Source organism: Triticum urartu, chromosome 1, assembly GCF_003073215.2.
Source record: "Triticum urartu cultivar G1812 chromosome 1, Tu2.1, whole genome shotgun sequence".
Classification (NCBI taxonomy): Eukaryota; Viridiplantae; Streptophyta; class Magnoliopsida; order Poales; family Poaceae; genus Triticum; species Triticum urartu.
The window spans coordinates 107,426,603-107,438,716 of NC_053022.1; positions in this window are offsets into that span (position 1 = coordinate 107,426,603).

A 12,114-nucleotide genomic window follows, 5' to 3' on the forward strand; every position below is an offset into this window, starting at 1 on the left:
ATACCATACCAACACTCGAACGCTGTCAGTTAAGTTCACTCGACGACTTCTGAATCGATCAAGGCGACTGAAACAAGACCGAAGCTCTAACACGACTGATGAACCTTGATGATATGCCTCCGAAGTATGAGATCGAGTCGGAGTCATCCTTAGTTCTTTTTTCACTCGGACCTCAATCCATTCGGGGGCTAATGACGATGGCATGCACCTAGGGTAGGGTCATAGGCCTGGCCTAGACACCCTACCCAAGGTCACTGCTCTAGGCCCAAAGGCATTCAAAGCACAAACGAAGAAACCGACTGAGTTCACCAAGGAGTGCAATTCACTCGACCTTCAACCTCACTCGGATACCCCAATTCCATTCGACCAAGATGAAGTCACTCAATGATACAAGAAACCACTCGGAGTACGGAAGACCTAACGTCACTCAGGATGGCAATGGTCAGGCATTCACTCTGTAGTCTTAAAGGTCATTTATAGCTCTTTATAGGTGGTGTTACCAGTAACGCCCTGCCTTAATGTACATTGAACCCTGTGTAACGTGGGATGGCTGGGGTCCTGGCGCACTCTATATAAGCCACCCCCCCTCCACTGGCACAAGGGTTCGCAGCCCTTGTAACTTCACGCAGAATCCAGTCGACCAAGCCTCCGGGCACCAAGACATAGGGCTGTTACTTCCTTAGAGATGGGCCTGAACTCGTAAATCTGGCGTGCACAATCTCACCGTCGCTAGGATCTTGCCTCCTCATACATACCCCCTACTCTTACTGTCAGACTTTGTAGAATGACAGGGGTAGCGAGGCACGTATTGCATTGTTGCCATCGAGGATAAAAAGATGGGGTTTATGTCATATTGCTTGAGTTTATCATGACATCTTACTTAAAGCGTTGCTCTGTTCTTATATGAACTTAATACTCTAGATGAAGGAAGGAGTCGGTCAATGTGTGGAGTAATAGTAGTAGATGCAGAATCGTTTCGGTCTACTTATCACAGACGTGATGCCTATATTCATGATCATTGCCTTAGATATCATCATAACTATGCGCTTTTCTATCAATTGCTCAACAGTAGTTTGTTTACCCATCGTATGTTTTCTTTCAAGAGAGAAGCCTCTAGTGAAACCAATGGCCCCCGGGTCTATTTTCCATCATATATTTTCATATCATGATGATAGGCTACTGCTATGCAATCAGGAAGCTGAAAAAGAACTTTGAAGGGTTGGAACTGCATCATATCCCACGACTGAAGAATCAAGCGGCTGGCAACTTGGACAAGATCGGTTGCACCTGAAAAGAGGTTCCGAAGAATGTGTTCCTTGAGCACTAGCACTCTCCATCCATCAAAGAGGACCCCTTCATGGAGGAGCCACTTCAACCAGTCGGACCATCCAACCCGACTGAAGTTGAGATACCGTTAGTAATTGATATGGTATTTGAGGTACTGGCAATCACTCCCAAGTGGATGATGCGGCTTGAACTACGTCGGTATTTCCCCAAAGAGGAAGGGATTATGCAACACAGCTATGGTAGGTATTTCCCTTAGTTATGAAACCAAGGTATCAATCCAGTAGGAGAACCAAGCAACACTATGTAAATGGTACCTTCACACAAAGAACAAATACTTGCAACCCGACGTGTATAATGGGTTGTCAATCCCTTCTTTGGGTAACGGTACAGAAATTGTCAAGTTGACAAGATAAAATTGTGATGGATTGGATAAATAGATCTCAAACAAACGTGAAACAAATTATGCAAATAAAAAGTCCAGCAAGGTATATTTGGGAATTTGGAATAATAGATCTAAAAATAAAAGTGAATAAAAATAGATCTCAAAGTAAATACGATAAAGAATAGACCCCGGGGCCATAGATTTCACTAGTGGATTCTCTCAAGAAAAATAGAATACGATGGGTAAACAAATTACTGTTGGGCAATTGACAGAGCTTCAACCAATTATGATGATATCCAGGCAATAATCATTATATAGGCATCATGTCCAAGATTAGTATACCAACTCCTGCCTGGATCTACTACTATTACTCCACACATCGACCGCTATCCAGCATGCATCTAGTGTATTAATGTCACATCCTAATTTTCATGCCACAACACTTAAGCTATAAATAATGATAAATTGTGGTTTGACAAAAACTTTTGAGTGTTTAGGTCTTTGCTTGATTTGATTTTGTGTGTTGGTTGCTAGTGCTCTAAAAATCAAATAAATCCTCCAACTCTTATACTCCTTCTCCTTCATCCAAAACCTTGCCCAATGATCATGCCATGTGTGTTGGACATAAAAATAATTTCTTGCAAAAATATTTTGGCCAAAAAGTATTTTCTAAATTAGGTTTTCCAAAACCCCCTGAATTGAGACTTGAACTACAAGTACTTAATTAAGGGTGTGAAAAATCTTTCAAAAATTATATTTGACTCCTATTAGATATAGGACACCCAGAAACCACAAAAATATAATTTTAAAAGTAAATTTCCTATTTTATTTAAAGGCTTTTTCTTTAGGCCAGAAATGGTCTTTAATAGGTTAAAATTATTTTTAAGCTTCAAAAATATTTGAGAAAAATCAGGGAAACTCAGTGGACATATATTTTCCATATATAAGAGTTTCAGCACATGGTCATGTGCAAAATATTGGACAAAACCTCCAAAAACCATTTCTGCCCATTTCAAGGATTTGAAATATTTCTACAGGAAATATTTTCATAAAAATCCAAGAAACTTCCATCATGTCACAAATGCTCTATTTGGTGATCTTGCCAAGTCTCATGTCATGGAGAACAGTATAACCCCATGAAACCTTCTCAAAACCATTTTTGTCCTTTTTCAAGTTTGAACAACTTTACATTATCAAACTTGTCCAAATGATCTCAGACTTGGTCCACATGCTAAAATGGTCTAACTATTAATCTAGACCAAGTGGAACAAGTTGGAGAACAAGTTAACTTGATCAAAGTGCCCCAAAACCTTTCTTGTCCAGAACCAAATTTGAACAACTCTACATTGGCAACCTTCTCCTTTTGATCTCAACTTTTGTGGACATGTTCAGATCCTCAAATGATGACACTACACCAAGTGGTGCGTCAAGGAGAATATATTTGCATGTCTAAATCTTGGAAAGTCCATTTCTGTTGATTTCTAGGGTTTACAAAAGTTGCATTGGCAACTTTGCCCAAATGGACTCAATCTTGGTGGAAGCACTTTTTTTCTCATTCCATTTGGCCCTCTCAATCCATATGACAAGAGGAGTTCATATTCTTGCCCAAATCAACAACAAACACCTTCTGCCATTTTTCTAAAAACGCCAATTTGACCACTTCCACTAATCTCCATGAGTTCTCCTCTTTACCACAACCCCTCCTAGTCCCCCTCTACCCCTGGTGTGCTTCCCTGCCCGAGAGGAAATGATGAAGGGGGCAGGGATCCACTTTTATTCTCTGGACAACACCATTTCCACTCTCTCTCTCAACACCCTCTCCCCTCCAATGGATCCCCTGGGCATCCAATGCCATTGCCACATTGTTTACTCCCCACTGCCGCTGCCATACGCAAGTGGACACAGCAGAGCGCGCAAAACACGCTCATGCCGGCCAAAAGCCTGCTCTGGGACGCGCTACAGTGGCGTCCGATCCTTGCCACCGCGCTCCCGTCCACCTCGGGCCGCCCAAGCACGCCAGTCGATGTGCCTCGGCGTTTGCATCACGCCCGCGGGCCTCCAACTTGCCCCCGCGCCCTCCTCTTGCCCCTGCGACACATGCCCGAGCGCCGCCCGCGTCCGCCAGTGGCTGCCCGCGTCCCTAGCCCGCCTCGCGCTCGCTCCTCTCTCCCTCTCTCCTTCCCTTGACCTGGACCACGCCCACGAGCACCTCAGACACACCCCAAAGCGCCCGTTTGGCCCCTGGCAACGCCCCAGGCCGTGGTCATGTGCCCCGCCTACGACACCTCCCGGCCACGCCCGTATAGGGCCACCCTCGAGCCTTCTCTTGTCTCCAACTTCTCTCACTCCCTCCCGCGCATCCTCTGACCGACACACTGCTCTTCCCGTGCTCTCCTTGCACCTCCATGGCCGGAGCAGTGCCACCGGCCGCCGCTTAAATACTTGGGCCTCGACCCCTCTCTCTTCCCCATGAACACTCCCGCACCCTCTCATCACCACCGCCAACTCACCCCGTGCTCCATCTCCTCCTCCTCGTGCCTTCCTCGCCGTGCCGAACCCCTCCATCGCCTGTTCCTGCCGCGGCCGAGAACTCGCTCGCTCTGGCGCTCCCCGGCAGAAACTGGGTCCCCAGGTGGACGCGGCTCATCCTCCCAAGCTCGCCGGAGGTGGCCAGAGCCACCGGAACGGGCGCCGGCAAGTGCTCAGTCCCGCCTCCTCTGCCTCCTCCGTCGCGCGCGGGAGAAGGGAGACGACCCTGCGGGTGGACCCCGCAGGTCAGTGACCCTGTCAGCGGGCCCCTCCGTTTAAGTGGAGACGCACTGGGAAAATACGCCTCCGGCGTGGACCCTGCGTGCGTGCGGCTGAACCGATGGGCCGGCCCGGTTGTGCCTCGGCGCTAAACCCCGCCCAGTGCACGCTGCCGCCGCGGGATTGGGCCCATTTAGGTAAATCCCTTTTCTTTTTCTTTTTCTTTTTCTATGGACTAGTAAAATCCATATAATATTCTAATTAACTCCAAATTTGATTATTCAAATTTCTAGTGACTCTATAAATCATGATCTAATTGTTGATGCAACATGCACATTTTTCCAGAGACTTTTTCTTCACAAACATTTATCAAATCTTGTTTTTCCATTTTTGTAATGAACTTTAGAAAATCATAGAGAGCCCATTTGTGATACAAATTCCATGATTCAAAATCCTAGGTGTCTATAAGTTCAAAACTTAGTTTTTGAACATTTTTACTAATACTTTCTGTATCACCTCAAATAATGGTCTATTTCTTCATGTATAGCCAACTTTGCAAATTCACAGAGAAATCATTTGAACTCCAAATCTAGTGAAACCAACTCCTAGGTGCCTCAAAAATCATTCTTTGTTAAATGGGTGCCTTTTCTCATTTTTCAAATATATATTTCTGTGCACTTCCTGCAAATCCATAAACCCCTTGATTCCATCATATCAAAATGTTTAGGAATATCCACTGACCCAATTCCAATGAAACCACTCTGGTTAATTTTCGTATAACCAGAGATGTCCTAGAAAAGTCAAATTAATATTTTTAGAGCACTTTTATTTTTCTGCCTTGTTGTGTTGCTTATTGTGATTGTTTCCGACGTTAGTTGACGAAGTAGACGGAGTACCTAGAGAAGGACCAGAAGATTTCAAGACTCTGATGAACCAGGCAAGCAGCCCTTTGACCATGTCTATGAAACCTTTTTATGCATGTCATATGGCATTTTTATTGCTTGCTTCAGAGACATGATGATGAGGTGACCACATGGGGTGGTTTGCCACCGTTACTTCCTCGTTGACACCTGCATGGTGCATGACCCTACCTCCTTATGAGGGTTATGCCGGTGGGAGTAGGTAGGATGCTAGAGGTAGTTGCTATGCAAAAAGGGACGGGATATGCATGGGCATGGAGGCAAAGTATTTTCAAAAGACTTTATTTTTTTGAAAACCCCGTCGTGCCACTTCGAGGGAGATAATGAGATGGGTAACCACTTGATGATCGAAGTGGTGTACCGAGGCAAGTGTGTGTGTTGTTTTTGAAAACGGATTAGATTTAAGATTTGTCGACTGTCCCGACCTTACATGCGCAACCACTCTACCCTTATATGGGAAAGGGCATTATTGATTACCTAGGCCGATACTAGCTTGGAGCCCGCATTACTAGTGACAGCGAGAGTCGTTGTTGCACTCTCTCGGGACGGGGGTTGTGCCAGGTAGGGCGGCCATGACTGTTTTCACAGGGCACCGAACACACCGTTGGTACCCCGTGCTTGTGGTATGTGATGAATATGGGAGCGAGGCTTCCACAATTTTAAGATGTGAATGTTGGGCACAGGGGTTACTACCAATCGAGTGGACTCTATGTTAGTGTCGTCTAGGGAAAGGTAATGATCGGGTGCTTACCCCGTGTACTTGAGGTACCCCGGGTCATGGATGACACGGAAGTTCCCCGGATCTTGTGGGTAAAGTGTGCAACCTCTGCAGAGTGTAAAACTATTCGAATAGTCGTGTCCACGGTCAAGGATAGTGGGGTGGTGCTGCTTAGACTATGTCCATATGTTTCTGGAAAACAACACAGTTTGGTAAATCTGTTGACGTGATTCATGAGGAAGTCACGTTGAGCTTGAGCATGAGTTGTTCATAACTCCTTCTCTAGTTGATGTCTGTAACCTCCTGATACTTGTTGCAGACACATTCATGTCCTTGAAAAATGATGATCATACTGCATGAGAAAAACTAGCTTTCTGCAAAAATGCCAAATTAGCAGTAGTGCCTTGCATAATTATTCTGTTATCACCCTTGGGTTGCTTGCGAGTACATTCAAAGTACTCATTGGCTTGCCACTGGTTATTTTATTGGCCAGGCATGAAAGAACAGGATATGATGAAGAATACTTCGGTGACGAACATGCGAGCTAGGACGCTTCCCAGTCAGAATGCCTGTAGGGTTAAGGCAGATGGCATGGGTCCAAGTTATCGACGAAGATTTCCGCTGCGAAGTTATACTCAAGACTCGACCATAACGGTCATAATTTATGTAAGACGGTATGTATGGATGTAAGACTCTTGTTATTCAGCTTCTGTGTGTTCAGTGAGCATTGATCTCTGGGATCACTGTACACGTGCATTCGGTGATCACGACTTATGAGTCGGGGTCCCCACAGAGCTGGTATCAGAGCCATCCTGACTGTAGGAAGCCTTAGTTAGCATGGTCGTTAGTTAGGGTAAAACTATTTCCAAAACTATTACTAGTTTTCAAAACTATCTATACTTCTCTTCCCTTCTCAGTTTTTCAAAAACTAAGATACTTTCCCTATCAATCTCTTCCCTTCAAAACTATTGCAAACGGTCGCTAGCACCCTCAAGCCCCTGACCACGGGATTCCTTGTAATCCTCGTGGGTAGCCTAGAAGGATTACATCTTGCCAAACACTCACCCACCTCTTCTGAACACAAGATTGGCAACACCATAGCAAGACGATGCCAACAGAAGATACGCCTTTGAAGAATGAGGACATAAAGACCCAGAGGACGGTGACACCTTTGAATTTGCCCAGGATGATGCAACGTTAGCCTATAATGATCATGGCATAGGATATGCAAGATCATGATATACATCGCTAATAGAGTAACCCTGTCACTACCGTTGTTGTATCGGCAACCACCGGTGGATGAGAACCTCGTCATTTGGTCCGCCTCACTATAGTGAGCAGGAAAACGGTTCTCTTCATCCCCCGCTCTTGGTGTCGATGTTGTCATCAACGTAACCGACATGTTGGATCTCTAGTATGCCTTGTTAATGTCATTGCATAAAGGATTACCTACCTGGTACCATCGACGCCTTAGAAGACAAAACGGGGTCGTCATGAATAAGAAGACAATAGAAGACCGAGTCAATGCCTGCTACGAGGAGCCACCTTCACCCCATCACTTTCAACAGGCAAGAAGTTGTTGAAGAATCTTCAGGCTCAACCTGGATCGTTTCATCGAACAACTACAAGAGATGTAGCAACACCTGAGGAAAACCCAAAAGACTGCACGAGGCACAAGGCACGACTACTGAGTCCGAGAACCCCTAGGGTAGGATGAGTCGTGTACCCCCTATGCGCAGTCGAGTCCGTATGATGGTTCGAATAGAACCATGATGTGTGTTGCTTGTTTTTATTTCCTTGTGTTTTGATATAAGTCGCACTTTTGCCCTAGGCAACAAGTACGCGACTATATCACCTTCCTTGTTTTCCTTTGATTGGCCCTTTTTGGCACTTGTTTGTTTGCACCTGCACTATAGAACCCCCTTTAGGCATCCCCCTTTATGCTACTTATCCCTCTAATCTCTCTCCTCAACTGAAGACCAGCAAGACAAGATGCACCAAGGAGTCTACTTCGGCGACCAACTAGCACTGAAGAACTTTTCTACAGCCTCCTCGACCAAGTAAAACCCCGTAGAGTCATGTTTAACCCCCCAGACTAGAAACCCATTCTTAGACCCTTCGAGACTTCATGAGATACCCCAGCTCGAGTCCTTAACCATGTGCTTAACCCATAGAATTGCAAGAGAACCAGTTAAGCCTCCGTAACCTGCTTATCACTGGGTCATTATGGAACTAGTGGACATAGTGAACGAGCACATTATCATCCTAATATAGCACAAGAACTGACGATGCCATAGGGAAGACAGTTGAGGATATAGGAATAGAGGACAAATGACTTGATGAGTTTATATCACTGACCTTGAGGAATTATCCGAGACTCCTTTGGTGGATTATAAGGCTTTCATGTTGAACTTGGTTAGGATCATGTTAATAGAGTAGCGCTAGCTTTCATACCCCTGGAGTAAATTGGATTTAGTTAGGACAATTATGGTCGCAAGCTGAAATTCTTGGAAGCATGAATTATGACTTAGCCAGAGGGATATTGGTAGATATGCATTATGATTAATAACTGACTTGAGGGAAACATGTAGGAATTCTCATTGAACACGAGACTTGGATTTAAATAGGTGATTCTAGTCGAGTATAGATGCTGAGTATATCTACATGGTTCAGGATAAATTGGATTTAGACTGATGATCTCGATCATGATACCATGTTTCTTCGAGATAATAAACTAGGAGATTGGACTTAATTGTCGGAGTTGATTTAGGGATCTATAAGCTTGACTTGGAGTTTACGTGACCATGATAATTAAATTGGTGGACTGAACTATAGTAAGGTAGCCCTTTCAAGTATTTGGGGATTATAAGGACATCAGAAGATCATGTGGAACACCATAAACATTGGATTGTAGAACTAGATGGATTGTGTAATGACTGATGGAAGTTCATGGGCTTATGGAGTGATTCATAGAAGGAAACCAGATTTTCTTGGAGTAGCATACAACGTGTTTCCTTAGGATAGAGATGCACTAACATGGACCTTGGAAGAATAGGATGAGCACTTGGATTGTTGTGTTTTATTCCCCTGCTTGGAAGCTTGTATGCTCTGCCCATGAATTTTTAGGGGTAGCCATACATATGAGTTTGGGGATCGGTATGACATATATGATTTTGTTAGACCTCCTCTCGGGAGTCACGAATATGCGATCACATGAGATGATTGGAGTTGACCTATAAGATTGAGTATCTGATATGATGTGTTGTTTAAAGGACTAGATAGAACAATTGCATCTACAAAACTGTGCTTAAGGATAAGATGATAAACGTTCACTCACACACTAGAATCCTTGAAACCCTTAAGCCCTACCAAGCCACAACCAGGTTGGATCATGAACTTGGGGTCTTCACTATAGATCGAGAACACCTTGGCCCACACTCAACTGTACCACCACCCAATGCCTCAGCCTACCTTATGTACCCCATGAACAGGCAAACTTCATAAGTACTTTCACGTGGTTGTCACTTTTATTTGTAACCTACTTGTCTACCCGAAGACGGAAGAAGAGTCGTTCAGCTAGTTAGAAACATTGAAGACTGCCATGCTAAGGAGGAAGAATACCAACCACCATCGTCAAGGAGTAAACTTTCTCGTCGAAGACCAATGTATCTGCAAGCCACTTCCCTCAAAGGGGAACCAAGCATTTCCGTGTCAAAGGGAAGCTTACACCAAGATTTATCGCCAAGATCACTGCAAGAAGAAGAATAGACGGCTACCAGCTAGAGTTACCACCTGTAGTCACCCCAATGGCACAATATTTTTACACACAACACCACTTAAAATGTTTCCAACTTTCTAACTAGTCCGGTCTCTACTAGGACATCGATCACCAAGCCACCGACCTCCAGCTGAACATAACCTACTGCAAGGAAAGCCATTAGTAACCGATCAAGCAGAACATCATACACAAAGCCACACCATCATGTACTTCAAGATCAATGGAGAACCACACAGAAGCAGAAGCAACATGAGGACATGAAGACTACCCTAGATCCAAGATTTTGTATTCCTTTCCGCGCCTAGTCTAGGAATCTCGGGGACGAGATTCCTGTAAGGGGGGTAGGTCTGTCACATCCTGATTTTCATGCCACAACACTTAAGCTATAAATCATGATAAATTGTGGTTTGACAAAAACTTTTGAGTGTTTAGGTCTTTGCTTGATTTGATTTTGTGTGTTGGTTACAAGTGCTCTAAAAATCAAATAAATCCTCCAACTCTTATACTCCTTCTCCTTCATCCAAAACCTTTCCCAATGATCATGCCATGTGTTTTGGACATAAAAATAATTTCTTGCAAAAATATTTTGGCCAAAAAGTATTTTCTAAATTAGGTTTTCCAAAACCCCCTGAATTGAGACTTGAACTACATGTACTTAATTAAGGGTGTGTAAAATCTTTAAAAAATTATATTTGACTCGTATTAGATATAGGACACCCAGAAAACACAAAAATATAATTTTAAAAGTTATTTTCCTATTTTATTTAAAGGCTTTTTCTTTAGGCCAGAAATGGTCTTTAATAGGTTAAAATTATTTTTAAGCTTCAAAAATAATTGAGAAAAATCAGGGAAACTCAGTGGACATATATTTTCCATATATAAGAGTTTCAGCACATGGTTATGTGCAAAATATTGGAAAAAACCTCCCAAAACCATTTCTTCCCATTTCAAGGATTTGAAATATTTCTACAGGAAATATTTTCATAAAAATCCAAGAAAATTCCATCATGTCACAAATGCTCTATTTGGTGATCTTGCCAAGTCTCATGTCATGGAGAATAGTATAACCCCATGAAACCCTCTCAAAACCATTTCTGTCCTTTTTCAAGTTTGAACAACTTTACATTATCAAACTTGTCCAAATGATCTCAGACTTGGTCCACATGCTAAAATGGTCTAATTATTAATCTAGACCAAGTGGAACAAGTTGGAGAACAAGTTAACTTGATCAAAGTGCCCCAAAACCCTTCCTGTCCAGAACCAAATTTGAACAACTCTACATTGGCAACCTTCTCCTTTTGATCTCAACTTTTGTGGACATGTTCAGATCCTCAAATGATGACACTACACCAAGTGGTGCATCAAGGAGAATAGATTTGCATTTCTAAATCTTGGAAAGTCCATTTCTGTTGATTTCTAGGGTTTACAAAAGTTGCATTGGCAACTTTGCCCAAATGGACTCAATCTTGGTGGAACCACTTGTTTTCTCATGACATTTGGCCCTGTCAAGCCTTATAACAAGAGGAGTTCATATTCTTGCCCAAATCAACAACAAACACCTTCTGCCATTTTTCTAAAAACGCCAATTTGACCACTTCCACTAATCTCCATGAGTTCTCCTCTTTACCACAACCCCTCCTAGTCCCCCTCTACCTCTGGTGTGCTTCCCTGCCCGAGAGGCAATGATGAAGGGGGGCAGGGATCCACTTATCTTCTCTGGACAGCACCATTTCCACTCTCTCTCAACTCCCTCTCCCCTCCAGTGGATCCCCAGGGCATCCAATGCCATTGTCACATTGTTTACTCCCCACTGCCGCTGCCAGACGCAAGTGGACACGGCAGAGCGCGCAAAACACGCTCATGCCGGCCAAAAGCCTGCTCTGGGGCGCGCTACAGTGGCGTCCGAGCCTTGCCACCGCGCTCCCGTCCACCTCGGGCCGCCCAAGCGCGCCAGTCAACGCGCCTCGGCGTTCGCATCACGCCAGCGGGCCTCCAACTTGCCCCCGCGCCCTCCTCTCGCCCCTGCGATGCATGACCTGGACCACGCCCACGAGCACCTCAGATACGCCCCAAAGCGCCCGTTTGGCCCCTGGCAACGCCCCGGGCCATGGCCGTGCGCCCCGCCTACGGCACCTCCCGGCCGCGCCCGTATAGGGCCACCCCCGAGCCTTCTCTTGTCTCCAACTTCTCTCTCTCCCTCTCGCGCATCCTCTGACCGACGCACTGCTCTTCCCGTGCTCTCCTTGCACCCCATGGCCAGAGCAGTGCCGCCGGCCGCCGC